This window comes from Micropterus salmoides, unplaced genomic scaffold, assembly GCF_014851395.1.
Source record: "Micropterus salmoides isolate LMB-PRFRI ecotype aquatic unplaced genomic scaffold, ASM1485139v1 Ms_hic_scaffold_5, whole genome shotgun sequence".
NCBI lineage: Eukaryota > Metazoa > Chordata > Actinopteri > Centrarchiformes > Centrarchidae > Micropterus > Micropterus salmoides.
In genome coordinates this window covers 8,634,712-8,654,054 of record NW_024044237.1, presented here as the reverse complement: position 1 = coordinate 8,654,054, position 19,343 = coordinate 8,634,712, and positions in this window count along the sequence as shown.

The window sequence follows — 19,343 nt, the reverse complement described above, 5'->3', positions numbered from 1 at the left end:
GGCCTTCTACCTTCAGCCTCAGCATGTCATACACTTCCTCTGACACTCTTGCTTCCATCTTTCTATTCTACAGTTTTGTTTGCAGGGTTCAGATGTCAGGGAGAGGAATCTCCATGTCTTGAAGGAGTCGGTAGCCCGTTGAGCCTGTGGTAAAATGTAGTTTTATGGCCTTGACTGTGGTGTTTCCCCATGCCATGCCCCTCTTACTCTTGATTAAAAAAAATGAATTCTTTTCCATGGCAACATTTTTTCCCCCTTAAGATAGCATTCATAATTTTCTGTTGTTTTAGAACTCCCTCTGCCCTCCCTGTCTGATCACTTTGTCTAACTCCTCCCTCAGGTTTTTCACAGTGGTTCCTGGCTCATTCCTGGTATGTTCCTCTCAGTTTCCTCACAATCTTCACCTTCCTTGTCCTTTCTTCCCTCACTTCCTCCCTCACTGTCTGAAATGATGACGTGGCAGTGTTAGTGTTACATGTTGAGTGTATAGGCTAGTCATCGAAACAAGAAATATTATTAATATTTTGACTTCACATTATTGATACAGAAGTTCATTTTACGGCTATATGTGTTGTAATGTCTAGTGATGGTCAGGTTGTTGTATGATGAAGCATTTCACTGATTCTTGATTCACAACCTCATGACCAGGTCTCAAGATCATCCTACAACTGGAAGAATGTAATCGCTATTGTAAACACAAATTCCTTTTCTGGCCTGCTTTCTGACATCTTTCTCTTCCTGTTGGAAATCAAAAGAGCTTCTTTGAAGACATCACATTCAAGGAAAACTTACCTATCCTCCCTAGATATAAAATAAATCAAATGTATTGTTGAATGCAATTGGTTGCCTTGTACATTTTATATTGCCTTGTATATTTGCACTGTTAACCAAAACTTCTTTCTTGACTTAAACTAAACAGGCTTCTGGCATTCATTGATATTTACTTGTTGTGCATGTGTATGTGAATGTGTCTTAACATAACCTAACATGAGAATGTCAGTAATTATGACAATAGAAGCATGAGAAAAAATATATCCATACTGTAATGTATTATACCTTATTGGAGCAGCCCCCCTTCCCTCCAATATTAAACAAAAAATTTAAATTTAAAGGGCTTTATTGGCATGAAGGTTTCAAGAACAGTGTTTCCAAAGCATCAAAATACAATTTGTCAACACACACAGTATACAGTAAGTTATAAATGGACATGTTATTAGTTATAAAACAAAATGCAAAGTGAATGAACAGAAGAAATATCTAAGTTTGGTGGAACTCTCTCCAGAACAAATGTTATTATATGTATGTAATGTAAGTGTCAACTCAGTAATCAGTGTCATATTTTGTTAATATTTACCAATAAATGCTGTAAATATAGCTGCTGCTGGTGTCCGTCCCGCCTAAACCCATTGAAACAAGCGCTGAGTTGTTTGGAACTATGGAGAGCTACGTGAACCACATGACTGTGTAGCAGCAAGATCAAAGCGTGCCGTAACTCTCTTATTTAACGGCCCTGCTTGTGCCTGGACGTAAGCCTGTTTTGTTTGCTTAATAAATTTATTTGACCATATCTTGGAAAAATACAGCAAAAAAAGCATACAAAGTGGAGGCCTCTCCATGATTCAAGCATTTCTGATGTTGACTGTATTTTTTACCTGACATCGATTGGATTCTCGTTTGGCCTGATGGGCTTGAGCACATAAAACTTTGTTGTTGGTTTTTATCCTTACATGGAGTTTGTGTATAGTCTGTGTTGTGCTGGGAGACGGTCATTTTTTGGATTTAGCGGACCCCAACTCAGTAGCTGCGTTGTTGTAGCTGTGTGTACAGTACAGATTCAACAGTCGAGAGGCTTGGGTGCGAGCATGTGGTCACAGCCAAGGGATTTCCCAGAACATCCGACCTGGATTCTTCACATGCTGTAGAATTAGGCACACTAGCCGTCAGAGGTAACAGAAAAACACGTGGACCATGTGAGGTTGCAACACCTTCACACACAGGCAATAAAAAAGTGATTCATTTCATCAAAATAAAACGACAGATAACCCCTTTAACAGTGACAGACAGACAGATAGATCCACATTATTATTCTCATCTTCTCTATGAAATGTATCCTCACTGTGCTTCATTATTATAAACTCATGAACTGGTATTGGGTCGCATCTATATCTTCCAGGTGATTTCTGTATTGTGTGTTGTATTGATATAGTGTTTTAACATTTACTTTAATGATTAGAGAGGCTGCTGTCAATGCATCCTGCGCCACTGACTTTAGACCAGTTTTTGTTTGTCAATGGCGCTATAACTTTCTGCTGCCTCAAGATACCAATGCACCAAAAAATGCGCCTGACCACACCTCAGTTGAAGGACATCATTCCCATGGGCTCACAGATGAGCACAAGTACATTTGCTACTTACACAGCATGAGCAGGGCGTGAAAATGACAACGGCGTCAGGTTGGAAACAAGTACACTTGTGCTGCGCTGTGCACCGATTTGTGCTGGGTGTAAGATAGAGCCCCATTGTGTTCATAACAAGCCAGACACAACAAATCACTGTGGTGCTGTTGGGCTTTGGGAAAATTATTCAACAAGTCAAACTGCAATACAATGAGAGATATTTCACTGACTGTTTCAATTATGGTTAAGTAGGATGCATTTTTTTTAGTCAAGTCAGTTTTATTTATATAGCCCAGTATCACTAATTTGCCTCAGCATAAGACACCCCAAGTCCTTAGACCTTTGATTCAGATAAGAAAACCTCAGGAAGAGCAACGGAGGAGGGATCCCTCTCCCAGAATGGACAGACAGGAAATAGATGGCTACAGATAGACCAACATAATGAAATTACAATATGGATGACAAATTATAAATAGATTGTAACATATACAGTATGAAGAATGTATCCAGGAGGATGTTGAGCAACTTCAGGTGTTGCCACACGACTCCTCTTCACCATGGAACCTGAGAAAGGACAGACAACACAAACACAAGGTAAAACTCAAGCACACAGGTTTATATGCAGGACTACTTTATATCTATAGCGAGTTGAGTCAAGCATCTCCTTAACAAACACAAAACCCAAGTTCATTACTGTGGAACACGTAGCAATTAATTAAAACAAATGCAAAAAATAGCTAAAATTCTCAAAATCCAATACAGCCATAAATAAGTACATGTCACAGTAAAACTAAATGGCTTATAAAAAATTGGGCAATTTACAAATTTCTGTTGACTTACAGCAGAGTTTTTCTTTCAAACTGTGAGGTGGGCCTTCTCAGCGGGGTGAGGGTGAGTTGAAGGAGGCGAGCATGCGGGGGGGGTAGACATGAGGCAAACATACTGCATAAGGTGAGAGGGCCAGATGCACACCAGTAACCCAACATTAAGGTAAGGGCTTGAAATATTGTAAAATATTTTATGATTTCACTCCAGTAGACAGTAGACCACACAAAATGCAACTGAGGAAGTTATGACAGGGCTGGGGATTCTCTGAAAGCTGCACAGCATGTAGGATAGGCCACATAATGTGCTACAGACACCTACAATCACAATGCAGAAAAACACTTTGTTGCAGACAGTATATAGTTCAATGAGGGGCACACAAGAACAAAAAAACTCAGATAATACTCCAAGATGCACATGTGAGGGAGGAAATAGAAAATAAACAAGTCACAGTGGTGAAAGATAATACAAAAAACACATTGGCAGAGGGGCCTGGAGCCCAGTTAAAGTGCCCACCCCTTATCTGTCTTCAAAGAACCCTCTCCTGGTGGAAACTAAAAAGCTTTGACAAGAGAAAGAGAGGACACTGATGCCCTGCTTACATATGCATTGAATGCAATGGATGGGGAAAAAAAATTGTGACTTGGTTGAAGGCAACTATATGATAAAATTATAGTTTTTTTTAAATTCTGGATAGGTTGCCACATGATTTTGAAAAGCTTCCTAACCAGACTCAAAATAAGGATAACAAGTCTGTACTGCTTTTCATGCAAATAAGATCTCATAAAATATCATAGTTCAACACTTCAGCCCTTCAGGTCACATGCCTCAATCTGCTGTTCATACTTTTAAAAGCAGCTGTCAGAAGACTTATTTTATTCTCCGATATCTGTGATGTGTAAATGCAGCGATAGCCGCTGAGGTAATCAGAGGTTTCTGCTCAGGATCACACCTACACAAACTGTTGCATCATGTGCTGTTATTTTTTTTTGAAGAGTTTTGCATCTCATATATGAGACAGCACACAGCAGGGGCAATCAGCTAATATCTCATATATAAGACTGTGCACGTCCAAAGGTTAAATGGCTGCACCTATTTATTGACTTCCCAGTAATATGCTATCAGCCACTGTTGTGCAACAAGAGAAAAATGAAAATCATTAATAGTCACATCCTGTTGTGAACTCTTAGCTCAGCGCTACTAGCCTGAGGCTGCTCTGTGTGTGTGTGTGTGTGTGTGTGTGTGACCCTTGCCAGAGATAGTCAGTGTGTGTACACTAATCCTATTTCCCTACAGTGGGAATGAGAAGTCTTATTGTAGACATGGTTATTGTTAGGACAAGATAAGGATGTAATTCACACACACACACACACACACACACACACACACACACACAAACACACACATACACAAACCTGCACTACAAAAACAGCCAAACTCACACTGAGGAAAACAATTAACACACATCTGCAGATCCATCATGGATGTAATTTTTTCAGTCTTTCCAAGATGTCAGCTTTTGGGCATTCATTTTGAGTTGAGATTTAGGCAGTTATTTTACTTATTGGTACCTGGCCTAGAAGTCAGCAACATAAGGATGTAATTACTACTTTCACCCAGTGGAACAATTGCTTTTAAATTTCAATAGTGGAATTTGACCATTCACTAAACCTTGCAAACTGATTATACTGTGTGTTTATCTACTCTAATGTAAGCTGCAAGCAGCTAGCTAACTGGCTTACTGCATACTTGGGTTGCCACCATCAATACAGAAAAACAAGGGTCGCCTGCCACAGCAGGAGCCGCACCCCTCAGGGACCCAGCAACCACAGGCCGGATGGTGTGCCAGTGGTGGTATATCGTAACTTATAACATGTTTTCAGGAAAGTATTAAGATTGATACCATTGGATATTATAATAAGATATCTGCTATTGAAATCAGTGTGAACAGATGCACGCAGTCTCTCTCTATCACAACTCAACATATTTCATATGCTGCCTATTTATAGTTAATAAGTTATGGACATGTTGATTTAATAAGTTAATAAAATACAGTTCACATCCTATTTTTTTGTGGTCTCACTGTCACACATCGTTGGCTTATGTTTATTATTGTCATAGCTGTGTATTCAGCTTATTTTTCATTACAGCCTCTACATGCTGTCACACATCTGACAGGCCACTGTGCACCACACAGAACACTGGCCGACAATTTGTGCATACCGTATTGATTCAAATTCCTTATTTCAAGGGATGGGTGGAAACCCTACTGCATACAGTAGAAACCTTAGTGTTAGGGTAATGTAAGCAGCCCTGGCTTGTTCTGTATTGGATTTGTGCAAGTTTACCCTCCATAACCCAAACTCCAAATGAGATGCTATAGTCCACATCCTTAGCAGGCTTGTTCAGTGTGTCAGACTACTTTTGAATGAGAAACCTCATGTTCCCCACATATTATACTTTACACAAAATTATTTAATAAATATATTTGTAAAACTATTAAGGCAGGCTGGCTGGTTGCAGTGTGTGTCTAAAATAGGTAATATGCCATTGTGTTAGAATAGCAATGGCTTATAGAAATGACTTCTGTATACTCATTTCCGGATTTTGGGGACATAGAAGTTGACACCCTCTGCCAGCATTTTGGACCTGTCCTGAGCTCCACAGGTGTCTGTGTTGACAACATCGCTGCCCAAAGATCTATGCAGAAGAAGATAATGTGCAAAGCAGTCTGTGGTCAACAGAATGCACAAGCATTGGGTTGATGTCCTCCACCCGATGGACCTCAATCTGTCTATCCCTGCTTCTACTACAGATAGCAAGCGAGACACAATGAAGCAGGTAAAGACTCACACTACCATTTAAGTCTTCCGCTGTGAGTGCCAAAAGGTTAAGTGTGCTGCCACTTTTAGAGAGTGGCCTGCATTTGACTGTGTTCATGTAGGCTTGCCGTAGTTTCACCTTTTGTACTGGGGACTGAAACAAAAAAATCGGATTAAAACTGGACTATGCAAAGACTTTTCACCCCCCTACCCCTTTTAGTATTTATATAATAATTATGTCCAGTCTTTTTTGCATTCTCATCGTAAGTCAAGTGTTTTGTTTGTGCTCCGTGCTATGTACTGTTTTGGATATATTTGGATTTACATTACATTTGATGGAATGCTACTTTTGTTTGGACATACCTGCTACTACCTCATGTGAGCTCTGAGTTTTCCGTTGTGTTTAAATAAATCATTTGGGCACACACCTCTGTTTTTCCCATCTCTGCACTCTGCACCGTGACACTGATATTCTCTAGGTAGAAACTCTTTGAGGGAATGTGAGTGAATAAACAAACTGCCCTTAGAGTAGACTATAAGAACATTCACTGTCAGTGCTTTTTGGTAAATAAATGATTCCTTCTGAATATAAAGCAAAAGTTATTTGTAAAAGGAGTAACGATTTTTTTATGGTGGAAGGACATCAGTAAAATAAGAGTGGGAGTACGGGGGGAGACTAATGTATCTTTCACAGTGAGAAATTGGGCTGTTTCAGAGCAGTTGGTAACCTCTGACCACAAGTTCAAATAGTTACTGAAACTCTGTGACAAGCTGAAAAGGAAAGGGCAAATGCAGCAATAAGGCCATAAACATCTACCCAGGGTGGAAAAATACTGACATTTCCTGCTCAAATTGGAGTCCTATTACTTTGCTTGCTGGCATTTGACTTGAATAACTTACCACAAGCTTACCATTGCCTTGTTAATTTGTATACACAGTCAAATATATATCTGCAAGATAACACCCAAGACCGATGAGTCTTATCTGTTACTACTTTCTTTTGTGCTATTTACAGTAGTGACAAAAAAGCCTGCCAACAAAAGTTCAGTTCTGCTTGTGGTCAGAAACAGGCAAAAGTCAGTACCAGACAGGCAAGGACACTAGGGCAAACTTATCCAGTCAGGGATCAGGCGACGGTCCAAAAGTAGGTACGGGTTCATGCAGGCAGAATACCTTAGCAGTCCAGATGATGGCTGGACTGCTAAGGGGAAAGCACATAAGTGAGAGAATGGATGGGAAAGGGCCAATATATATAATGCAAGTGTAATTGGGAAGTGGGAACAGGTATGCAAGTGGAGGAGGTCATATTATAGAAAATGGCGGGACACAAGGGTTACTGCAGGGCAGGAGGGAGTGGCAGGATCTGAAATGACCTGAGACTTAGTCTCTGGCAAAGGCAGGGAGCAGATAGAAATTGTGGCACTAGACTCAGGCTGAAAGGACAACTGTTTAAGCAAATTCAAAGCCATCACTTCCTGCTGCACCTCTTTCAGATTAAATTCTTTATCTTAGTAAATCACATGGAAATAAACTGTATTTGCTTAAGTGGTGCTATTGTTTGCTTGGTGTACACAACATTTTCAGTGTGTTCTATTTTTAAAATTAACCACTTCTGGGAAGCTTCTGAAACACACTGCTGCGCACCTGGTGGAATTACAAGCGTTGTCTAGAATGGCTGCGATTAAAAAACTATAAAATGCAGGCTCCTATAGCTTACAGTACATCACGTTTCAACATGTAGCTAGTTAACTAGGTCACTTTTTAGTTACTTACTTTCATGGCGTAAAAGCTGTCCTCTCTGCCATCTAGCTAGCTGAGCCACACAAGCACCAATACTACCATATAATTGGATAACTTTCACTAGTATGCAGTTACCCTATAACAAACAGGAAAGAAACAGAAATAGTGTGAATGCATCTGGGTTGTTCTTTTTTGTTTTTTTGTTGCAACAAAATACTGTACTGTCATTTCAGAAGGCAACAATAAACCAGTGTCTTGTGTTCCATGAAAGAGATGAGGTTCTGCATGACCTTGTATCATGGATGTAAGTATCTACTGTCTGAATTCATTTCATTATGTCTTTGAATTTGCTGCATCTGGTTTCGCTTGTGCTTTTCCCTTCTACACCCTTCTACACAAACTGGTCACCTTCCAGTCACAGGACAATGGATAACCAGCAAGCTGCCATACTGCTGGAGAGGACTTCAGCTACAGGAAGCAAATGTACAACATTTAGTTCCGACTGTGTGTGTGAACTCATGCGTAGGTGTTGCTTTAATGTGTGTGTGTGTGCGTGTGTGTGTAAGCCTTTCCTGGTGTGAAAGTGTGTGTGTGTTGTTGTATAAGTGGTCACCATTTCTCTAATGGGCACTGAAATAACAGGACTGGAACCCACAGCAGGGGGCAGTGAGCACAAACACATCCAAAGTGAGATCTCCATTAAAGGTCTAAAAAGTTTTGAAACTGAACTTTGATTTATGAGCTATGTCTGACTTTCAAGTGTTGAATGAATCTGGAGGGAACTGCTCTCTACATGTTTGACACATGGGGAAAATTAGGTCTGATTGTCTGACTTCAGACTGGTGTGGTATTAGTTCTGCACAGGTGATTACAGGGTGTAAACATGCATACACTTAAAGGGACCTATTAGCTCTATATTTGTATTCTGTGATTCCACTACAATAGCTTTGTATGACTCACAGTTTAAAAAAATAAAATAAAATCATATTCATATATTATACAGCCCTTCAGTTTACCTCTGTCTGAAAGAAGCCATTTTTGCACTTGTCTCTTTAAGGGCCCCCTCCCTAAAAGCCCATTTTCTTCCAATTGGCCAGCTTCCAGAAGCCAACCAAGGTGCAGCACCCAGTGCTTGTGAGATGAGTACCACCCACACACCTCACCCTCTTGCTGGTGTGCTTGACAGCATATGACAGCGAACGTTACATTAACTTAGCTTGGAAACTAGATATACAGGACACTGAATTTGATGAATGTAGTGTCTATCAGACCACAAATGAGACAAGAATTAGGTTGGAAAAATGATTGACGCTGCAGAGAGCAGAGTTTCCGAGCGCCGGGCCTCACTGGTTACTGTCCAAAAACTTAACTTTATTCCCTCGGATGTCCTCCGGCTGCTCTGCCTCAACTCCTAAAAGTTTCCTAAAAGACAGATGTCTTTAAAGTATCCACTATGTTAGATCGGTAAGCCACATTAGCATAGCTGTATCTGCCCGGACTGGGAGCTCCAGCACCGGAGGAGTGTTGATGTTTACATAGCTAGCACAGGAGCTTTTGAGCAGCTGGGAGGAGAAGGTTTTCAGTTCCAGGCAGAGTCAGCTAGCTAATGGGACCTCTAGCTGTACGGCTAACTGAGTAAATAACTAACAGAAGCTGCAGTTATTATACAGCGATCTAAAGCCATCTGTTCACCAAGAAACAAACTAACTTTCCTTCACAACCAAAAAGCACTGTCTGCAAGATATTTTGAACAACCTCCAAAAACTTGTGGTTGAATAACTTAGAAAGAGTGAGACAGGTGGATGGGTGCATCGCTGTACTTCGTGGGGGTGCTGTGCCTGAACCTGAACATGAGCAGATGAACCAGAACCGTTGGAAAGCAAATATTCAGAGCAGTCTGAAACCTGAGCTTTTTGCTATAACATATGTTTAGCTTATTTTTGGAAACATTTTAGTATGAACATCCAACACTGTAAAATTATATATATATGACAGTTAATAAGCGAAACATAATAGGTCCCCTTTAATGTCTCTTGTGTGGCAGTAACAAGCCAGCTCACCATTTATAATGGCTGCTGAAATGTGAAGTAAAAACATATTTGGCTGTAGGAGGAAATAAAACTGAAAAATCTGTTTTCTTGTGTGTACCAGCAGAGAAGTGTGGGCATAAAATGTATTTGTTGTTCTCAGCAATTTGCTTCCCCAGAATGTAAGGCAGTGAGAGATTTGGTGATTTGTGGGGATGATGTAGTAGTGGTCCTGTAGCAGCGTTAAATTAACAGTAAAAGTGAGACAGAACTGCATGTATCAACCATAGGATTTTTTAGTCGCACCTCCGAAATCAAGGCTCAACTATGGACCTAACATAAACCATAACCTCTAACAAAAAATCTCAAATCTAAACATAACAATTTGACTGGTAGACACAGCCTTGGAGTAAGCAGTTCAAACAAACAAGTTTTTGAAAAACAAGACGAATAGCATGACTACAGGAAAAATTACATGTTTCAGACTCATTCAGATTCCTCCTTTGGTCTCTTTGGGATTGGGTCTGTTTTTTTGGAAATGAATCTACGCGTGTAAGGTTTGGGTAGTTTTTCCAGTGGTCTCTATCAGATCGGGTCAAAATGTTTTCACACATGAAGAACTCTGGTCTCAAACACAGTGGTATCATTTAGATGGAAAAAAATAACTAGTTTTTGTTCACTCAGCCCTCCAGTGGTTACAGTGTGTACTGTTTAGTCGGAGAGGTTTCAGAGTTACAAAAATGATGAAGAAATTACAGGGTTGATGAATATGATGTACCTGAATCAGGCACGGACTGGGACAAAAAAATGGCTGGCACTGGACTTTTATCCTGACTGGCCCACCTAAACTGGGCCCCTGTATACTCCACCACTGCTGCCCTGCTAATGCACAGACAGACAAACACGACCAGCCTCTAATACAAGCACCTAGCAGCATCACAACTATTGATCACTATTGCAGTATGTGTGTGTGTGTATGTGTGTGTTCCACAAGACACACATTGAATTTGTTATGATTAAATTACCTTACATCACATGCCTAGAGCCTAGAGAGACAAACAGGTGCTAAAATATCCACAGTTCTCACTGAGACATAGAACTGTCTAAATGCTGCTCAGGGTCAGCTGGCTGGCTTGAAAATAATGGTAATCAAGCAAATTAAAGGAAATATATCACAACAACCTTATTGGAGGAGCAATTTTTTCAACAGCTCACGATCACCATGTCAGTATCCAGGGCAGTTAGGATGTCCTTCTCAGTGGCCATCAGCATGAAAGCATCTAGGTGTTCTTGTGAGAGAATTCTCCTGAGTCTGCTTTTGATATACTTTAAGGTAGAGAAATTTCACTCACAAGCTACCAGGGTAACTGAGAGGGTGAGTAAGAACTTGTATACAAGGCCAAGGATATGGTATGCATCAGTCAGCAGGTTTTACCATCTCAGCATCTGGCAACAACACAGTAGACATTTTTTGCATGATGAGCCGCATTTATTCTTAATTTCCACCTACTTTTCAAAACCAAAACACACCAAGCACACAGCAGACATACCTACAGGAAAAAAAGAACTCAAAAACGACATTCACACGCATATTATAGAGAAGGCCAGGGTCATGACACTCGCTGTTCCCCTGATAAACCTGCCTAACTGCTCTGTTTCTCAGTTGCTGTTCAGAGGAGTGTTAAACTGCCTGAATAAATGCACATAAATGAGGGACAGCACTTATTGAGAACAGAGTATAACAAATGTCTTAATAATGGTTTCCTCATCATGAAAACTGTGGAGCCCCGAAGTCTAAATATATTCTCCTGAAGCCCCTTGTTTTATGTTTCCTTGTTGGTATTACAAACCAGCGCTGGCAAACAAATATTTTCCATAAAGCGATGTTTACAAATCCCTTAATAAAATGAGAAGGATGAACCCAGCAGTGCTGAGTGCTCCCAGCTCCCAAATGACAAACAAGGGGTGAATTATTATGTCAGTAAGTCAATATACAGACCATAACAGATGTGCCCAACTACAACACACACACACACACACACACACACACACACCTTAAGACACTTAAGCAGAGACCACTGGGGACCATTGGTGAGAAACTGGAATCACCATAAGATAAAGCCCTTATATACCAGTTTTTATCAGTTTTTATTACAAGCTTTCACTCAAGGGAGTGTGTGTGTGTGTGTGTGTGTGTGTGTGTGTGTGTGTGTGTGTGTGTGTGTGTGTGTGTGTGTGTGTGTGTGTGTGCTTGTGAACTTGGATCCCAAAAGAAACCCAGATGAAACAATTATACGTACCCAGATGACCGAAGTACAACCAGCCCAGTCACAGGTAAATTACTCCAACTTAATTGAATTTCAAATCATTTTTAATTGAAATGATGTATGTGCCATCAGAAAAATATGTGTATGCAGTGGATTGCTATGCTGTACCAACATGGCTACTGCTGTTTTGTCCGGATACTTTATCTTTACCCGTAAATATATTGTTTTTTAAAATTAAAACTTTAAAACTTTACTGGGATTTTCTATGTATCTCTTTCAGAATGATTTGGCAAAGAAGGATTTCGTCCCCATACCTATTTGGAAACCAGGACACTACATGCTCTGTGTGCATCTGCAGTTTTATTATTACCATTACTTTTGCGCTGAAATGTAATCTTGACTCCTGTGCAATTATGAAAAGTAATAAATTAGTCTTTGTAGAAACCTTTTTTATCTTAGAAATGTTGTATTACATTTGTTGACATTAATATGCTTAAAAATGTGTACAGGTTTTGAAGCTGAGAGAGAGACACATTATTTTCCTGGATTCCTGATTTCACAAACATCTTACAGCCTTAGTTGGCTTTAGCGATGAACGATACATGCAGATTTGCAGGTTCATTTTGGATTTAAAGCCGCTATAGTTATACTTTGGGCTTTCGGTCTGTTCATGACCACATGAAGTCGTTCAATAACCATTCTTCTGTGGTATGTTCCTGGCCACATTTATTAGTTCAGTTTCCAAAACCCTTGTTCTCAGCCTGGGTATTACCAATCCTTGAATAAATGCTTTTGGGGTGGATATGATCAGGCTACCTTGTGCGTGTAATGACCCTCAAGTACTTGGGTATATTGCAGTATAAAAACTGACTTTTTAAAGTCAAATATGGAATTTGTGGTCTGCTGTTGAAATACATTATGCACCTAACTACTGCAATATCCCCAACATATTCTGTTTGGACTTTTTTGGAAATGTTGGTTAATAGTAAAAATGCTGATTAGTACTTTGATTGCAGTGATGTTGCACAGAGGATTATTCCAGGAGAATGGCCTGTGATCTACAACAAGGACATTAAAGTAGGTGGTTTCTACATATTGTTCTTATTTTCCATGAATGAACTGTGCTGAATGTTGTACAATGTCTTTGTGTATTTTCTGATTTTCAGGGTCTCCCATGACAGCAAGGTGGCAATGCCTGTGGGATCTTCATGCTAATGGTATTTTGTTTTATCCTAAAAAAAAATGATAAAATGTGCAGTTAATAACTTGCAAGGTGTTAAATAGAATTTACCTGATAATATATTAGCTGTAGATATCTATATTTTATTTTAATACCTGGGGAATATAGCTTAATAGCTTTTTACATGATTTGTACAGACATTTCCTGTTTTATTACAGTATGCTCTTTACCTTGTCCTGGGGACAGTTTTTGACTTCACAACTTTAAGTGCCCATGAAGTCTACAGACAAACCACAGTGCACTGTTTTTGCAGAACATGACGTTATTGTTTGTAATACTGTATTTCTAGGATGACATGGCTACAATCAGGACATGGTGGTGCCTGTTGCTCCTTTCTGGGCATTCAATTGTCAGGTATGTTCATTTTGATTTTATCACATTTACAGCTGTAACATAACATAATGCCAAAATTATACATCTACACCATGTCATTTAAGAAAATCTGTTTTTAAGGTTGGCACAGAAAAAGAAATCTGAAGAGCCCATCCTAAGAATCAGTTGTCAGTTTTTGAAAAATCCAATGTTGTGACCTGCATGCTAATGGTTCTTTATTATGAATGTTTCATCTTGGATCCAAACCTCCCACTTCATATGCATACTTTGTACTGACATTTTAAAGTGTTTCATCTTTGCACCCTGTGATAATTAAATAACTGTTGTCTATGTACAGATTATAGCGGAGGAGGCAAAGAGGCCCAGGACAATCCCTCTTGATGAGTTGGTTAGTGTGAATGAAGTGAACTTGGTGCCTTGCATACATACCTACTGTCAAAAAACTACCAACTGTCTACATTATGAATTCGCCAAATAATACTTTAATGTGTTCATTCAGGAAATGGGGATTCTCCAGGTCAGAAAGCAACTACCAGAGCTTGACACATAAAATAACTTACGTGTGACTTAAAAGTATACTACAAAAACGATATGCTTTTGCTGATTACAACATGTTGTCTTGAAGAAATATTGCTTGAGGTTGTCCTCCAGGATGGTGATATGATTGGAGCAGGTTCTCCTACCAATACAAGCAGGACTTTCAGACAATGTACTCAGTGCTGAACTGCTCACAGAGCTATTATCCGTTCAAGAGCTGCATGCCAGGTATTTATAATGTGCTGAGCAAGTCACTTATTGTTAACAAAAAAAGACCGTCTGAAACAAAAAGAAATCCAAACACTGTATGATAGCAGATCAAGAAAATGCACAGGTTACATTGGAAGAGGAAGCGGGGTGAGGTGCAGGGGATATACTCTGAAGATCCCCATCCTGGATTCTGCAGCCATTTCTGCTATTTAATTGCAGGGAGAGAGTGAAAATGAATGAAATAATGTTACACTCTTTTCAAGACTTGTTTTTATTTCTATATTGTTTACAAACTTCATAGGGAAATCACTGCAAGTACATTGATTATTCTGTTTGTCTGTAAAACTGAAAAAAGGTTTAGGCTATAGGCCTACATGTTACATACAGATCACCAGCTAACAAGCCGATTATCAGACATATATCAATGTACTAATAGCATCGGGTTAGTCTGCTGTAACAATGAGTAGGAATACCTCAAACGGGATTTGATTACTACGTTTAAAACAATATTTTTACCATAGCCACACATAATTTTAAAACGAGACAATAATTATCTGTCTGTCAGTGAAGGTTTAGTTACAACTCTGGACTAGATGGAAAGCAGTGGATTCACATTGAATATTAAAATGTTGATTAGCAGGGCAATATGGATGCACATCTTTCAGTAGATAATAAACAGCACATACTTGACTTCATAGTATAAATAGTATTTTCCTTTTGAAAATGTATCGAAGGAAACCCGGGGAGCCCGTTTGCACTGAAGCAGCTGATAACATTAATATCTTGCAAGTATTGATATTTTATAATTTACAGGGGCTATGCTGAAGTTTGTCAGTAGAGTAGATGCTGGATCATAAGCCAGTACAAGCACAGCTGGTCCAAATCCAGTACCAGCACAGACCCAGTCCAGATGTTTTTAGAAGGTCACACAGACTCAGGTCAAATACAGGCAGCCTCAGCCAGTAAAAGCACAGCCAGAGGTCTACAGGCAGCATCAGAAACAAGCAGCTCAGAGCCTAATGGAGGATTGAGTTAGTGCGCAGAGGTCCATTCAAATCAGCAGCGGTATTTTCTAGAAGAGGTTTCCATTCAGGCCTATAACAGAGACAGACTGTTTTAAAAGTGAGGTAATAGTGAGAGCACTGCAGTGTCAGGTGTGACTGTGCAGCACATTCTTTACATGGCTCACAAATCAGGTATGAGGACCCCATAGCAGAATTTTTCTTAGATGGTACCATAGGTGTGTGTGCTTATGCTCTGGTCAAAGCCCTTTCTGACATGACAGTGCCAATATTAATGGGCTCAGCAAGGGAAGCTGGTGAGGCACACACTAACACATTTCATACACTTCAATCAAAAATAAATCAACATCAAAAATTAACATAGAGAATGAGGGGGTCTGTGCCCCATTAGAGCTTTATGTCTAGCAACGCCTCTGAGCTGTCCCCGTCTAAGGGTTTACATAGTCAAATCAGAAGTGTCAAGTCTTGCCTATAGTTGACTGATAGTCGAATCATGTGCGTTTGTACAAAGGGGGGGTTACAACCAGCAGCTCCGCTTTAATCTTGAGCAGCTGCAGTCTCTATATATTAGTCAGTGTAATTTAAACTGTACATTTCCAGCTAAACTGAGGCTTATTGTTGATAATTTTCTCTCTGCTCGCCTGCCATTCACCGGTCTAGTGCAGAGTTTTGGTATGATCCTTGTTTCGCTGCGAAGCTTCGACTGTTCCCACCATCAAAGCATCGAATCTTCGACTACTATTTTCAGTGGCTGTGTTTTTAAAACATGGTAACTTTGTCAATTTAATTCCGCTCAGTAAGACTCTACCTTAGTTGTTTCTCCAACTAGGGGACAGGGTATGCATGTGGTTAGTATTTGTCTGTAGACTGGACAACGCATACGTGTCATAACGCTCGCCAAGCTACTAGTCCGATACGCCCTCAAAAACAGCGGTGGAAAAGCTGCAGCACACCTCTCCTCTCCCTTCCAAACACTAGCTACCCTCCAAGCAGTCAGTGGACATGAAGTTGTTACTGTGATGTAGAGACAGAGCTCAGTTAAAACTTTATGGATGAAAAATACATTTGTTACAGATTTATAACTCATCACTCTGAAACTCTTGCTCCAGTCCAAATTGCCAACCTGGTCGGCAACATGTAGCCTACAGCTGAATCGATGCTGTTTACCGTCTTTTCGCTGACCCGCCTTTTTCTGCTTCTGATTGGTTAGTAGTCCTTAACTAGGAACTGTGCATGTGCAACTCCCAACAAAGATCATTTTGAGACAAGATGTATCACTCCGTAGCTAAAACGAAGCCCTCAACACAGGGTGGAAAGAGGAACTGCAGCAATGTGCAGTATGACAAAAAATAAGGTGTTTTTGGAAAATGAAACCATGTAAACCTGTTCTGGTACAACCCCTAAATAAGATTTTGAACCTGAAAATGAGCATATTACCGCCTCTTTAAAGTTCAAGTACATTATATTAGGTAAATCTTTTCATGTAATTAATGGCTTGTACATACATTTTTACATACATTATTAGTATTCGGAGATGTTTATCCAATCTCTGAGCCACTGACTCCAGAAATCATGATACACTGCTACTGATTCACACGAAGTATCACACGCTGATGCAGCTGAGTTTGTTAATACTAAAAATAGAGATATTATTCCAAATTCAATCCAAATGTTTCCTGTTGCTTCTTGTTTGTGTGTAGATGTACTGGGCTGAAAATATCCATTTTATTATTGCTGCATAGCAAGAACAATACACATGTCACCCCAAGGGCACATGCGCAGGGCGCACACACACACACACACAGAGTGTTTCCATCATTTTGTGGGACATTACATTGACTTACACTCAGTCCCTGGAGACTTATTCCAACTCTCACCGAAACCTAACCTTAAACCAAGTCTCCTGATTTATGTCATTGTGGACTTGCATTTTTGGTCCCCACAGTGTGACTGTGTAAACAGATTCATGTCCCCATAACATGACTAATACCCGCCCACTGCTTTTCACTTAGAAGTGTAAAAAACAAACAACCAATGTGATCACACTCACACACAAATAAATGCTGTGCATTGGCATTGATCCAAGCATGGACAAAAGCACACATGCCAACACCCACACATACATACATACACACACACACACACACACACACTAACACAACAGCTACAGAGACAAAGCCATTCTTCTCGGTTCCAAACTGACATCAACCTGAATCATCGGCGCTCCGGGTGCGTTTCATTCACGACGGCGTGCAGGGCATACGGGAGGGAGGATGTGGGTAGCAATCATTCCGATTAGTAGAACAGCAGAGCAACAAAGTGCTTGACACCTACAGTGTGACATGAGGAGCAGAGAGGAAGACAGAGGGGAGTCCTGTCTTGTCTTGAGTTTCTCTCTGACGCCACGGGTTCTAAAATGTTCTCAGCCAGGCATGAAGACAAGAAGAAACGTGTGTGTGTGTGTGTGTTTGTGTGTGTGCGTGCACGCACAGGGTGAGGACGTTGGATGAGGCTAGTTTTACAGGGATTCCATGGTGTTTGACCACCTGTGTGTGAGAGAGAAAGAAAAGACTGAAATAGGGAAACGGTATAATTGGAGAGTGGCAGGGAGAAGAGGCAGAAAGGAGGAGGATGGTGAGAAAAAAATTACAGTGAAAATATGATTTTCCTACAGCCCTCTCTTTATCCCCCTAGACGCACACACACGCCTTTACACACGCACACAGATCTGTAGCTGAAGTTGTCAGCTTGCTGATCATCAGTTGCCTAATTCAGGGGAACAAAACAGGTCAGGACACACTTGCACACTCGCCCACAGATGTAGCTGGACTTGTCATGCTGTGACGTAAGTCTGCTGATCATAACACAACTAATCCTGTTGAACAAAGCAGGTCGGGGTGCGCACACACACACACACACGTACAGAGCGAGGAAGAGGAAGGAAGAAAAAATGAGAAGGAGAGATAATCTGTAATAATGATAAATTAAGCTCCTGTGAGTCGATGCGTTACCCAGAGTTTTCTTGTTTTCTACCAAAACATTTTTCTTAAAGCAATTCAACCATCACTTCGTGAATCAATACTTGTCATTTTTCACATTGGGTAATTTATGTATTTTGGTTAGAGATGCTATGCTTTTACACACACACACCATCAGTGTGACTTGGAAAAACACTACAACTTGCCATTGATACTTATGGTTTATTTGTTGTAATCCCAAAATCACTACTGCTTCCAATAATAACATTTCTGATGGCACCAAGTAGTTAGCTCATTTCTGACCACACTTAGCATCTTCTAAGTTTTCAACCAGAGAAGACAGCAAAACATTGCTTTACAACCTGGTGTTATGTTGCTCTTTTCTCCATCCATCCTTTAACTGCGGAAAAATGCATTAGAACTGAAGTTTTTTGTTTTTGTTTGTAGCATGTCTGCTAATGTGTACAACGGTGACTTGCTCTTATTTCTGCTGTGTGCACTCAAACCTTGCTGTACTATGTTATCCCACATTTTCCGAATGTCTGCATTTTTCATACAGTCAAAGATGCAAGGAACAGTTTCCGAACTGCTGGCTTGATCATGAAATATCTTTTCAGAACGGGAAAGGGATGCAAATAGTCTTAAAAAAACTGTCATCCAAATGGCCACACCAAGCCAACACACCACAGCAACATGTAACCAGTTCAGCTTTGACTGCATAATTATTTAGGAAGAGCCTTTAGGCACGCTGAGCATGACTCATCATCACTTGCGTGGAGTTCAGTCGCTTGGGGTTCCTGGTTGCACGTAATTTGAAACCACTTCCATGCAGGAATGAGGCATGACAATAAAAAGATCAAGTATAAAAATGTCACGCATAACAAAACGGGCTACATTAGTCACATCAAATACATTGACTTCATGTTTATTAGCACTTTAAAAATAT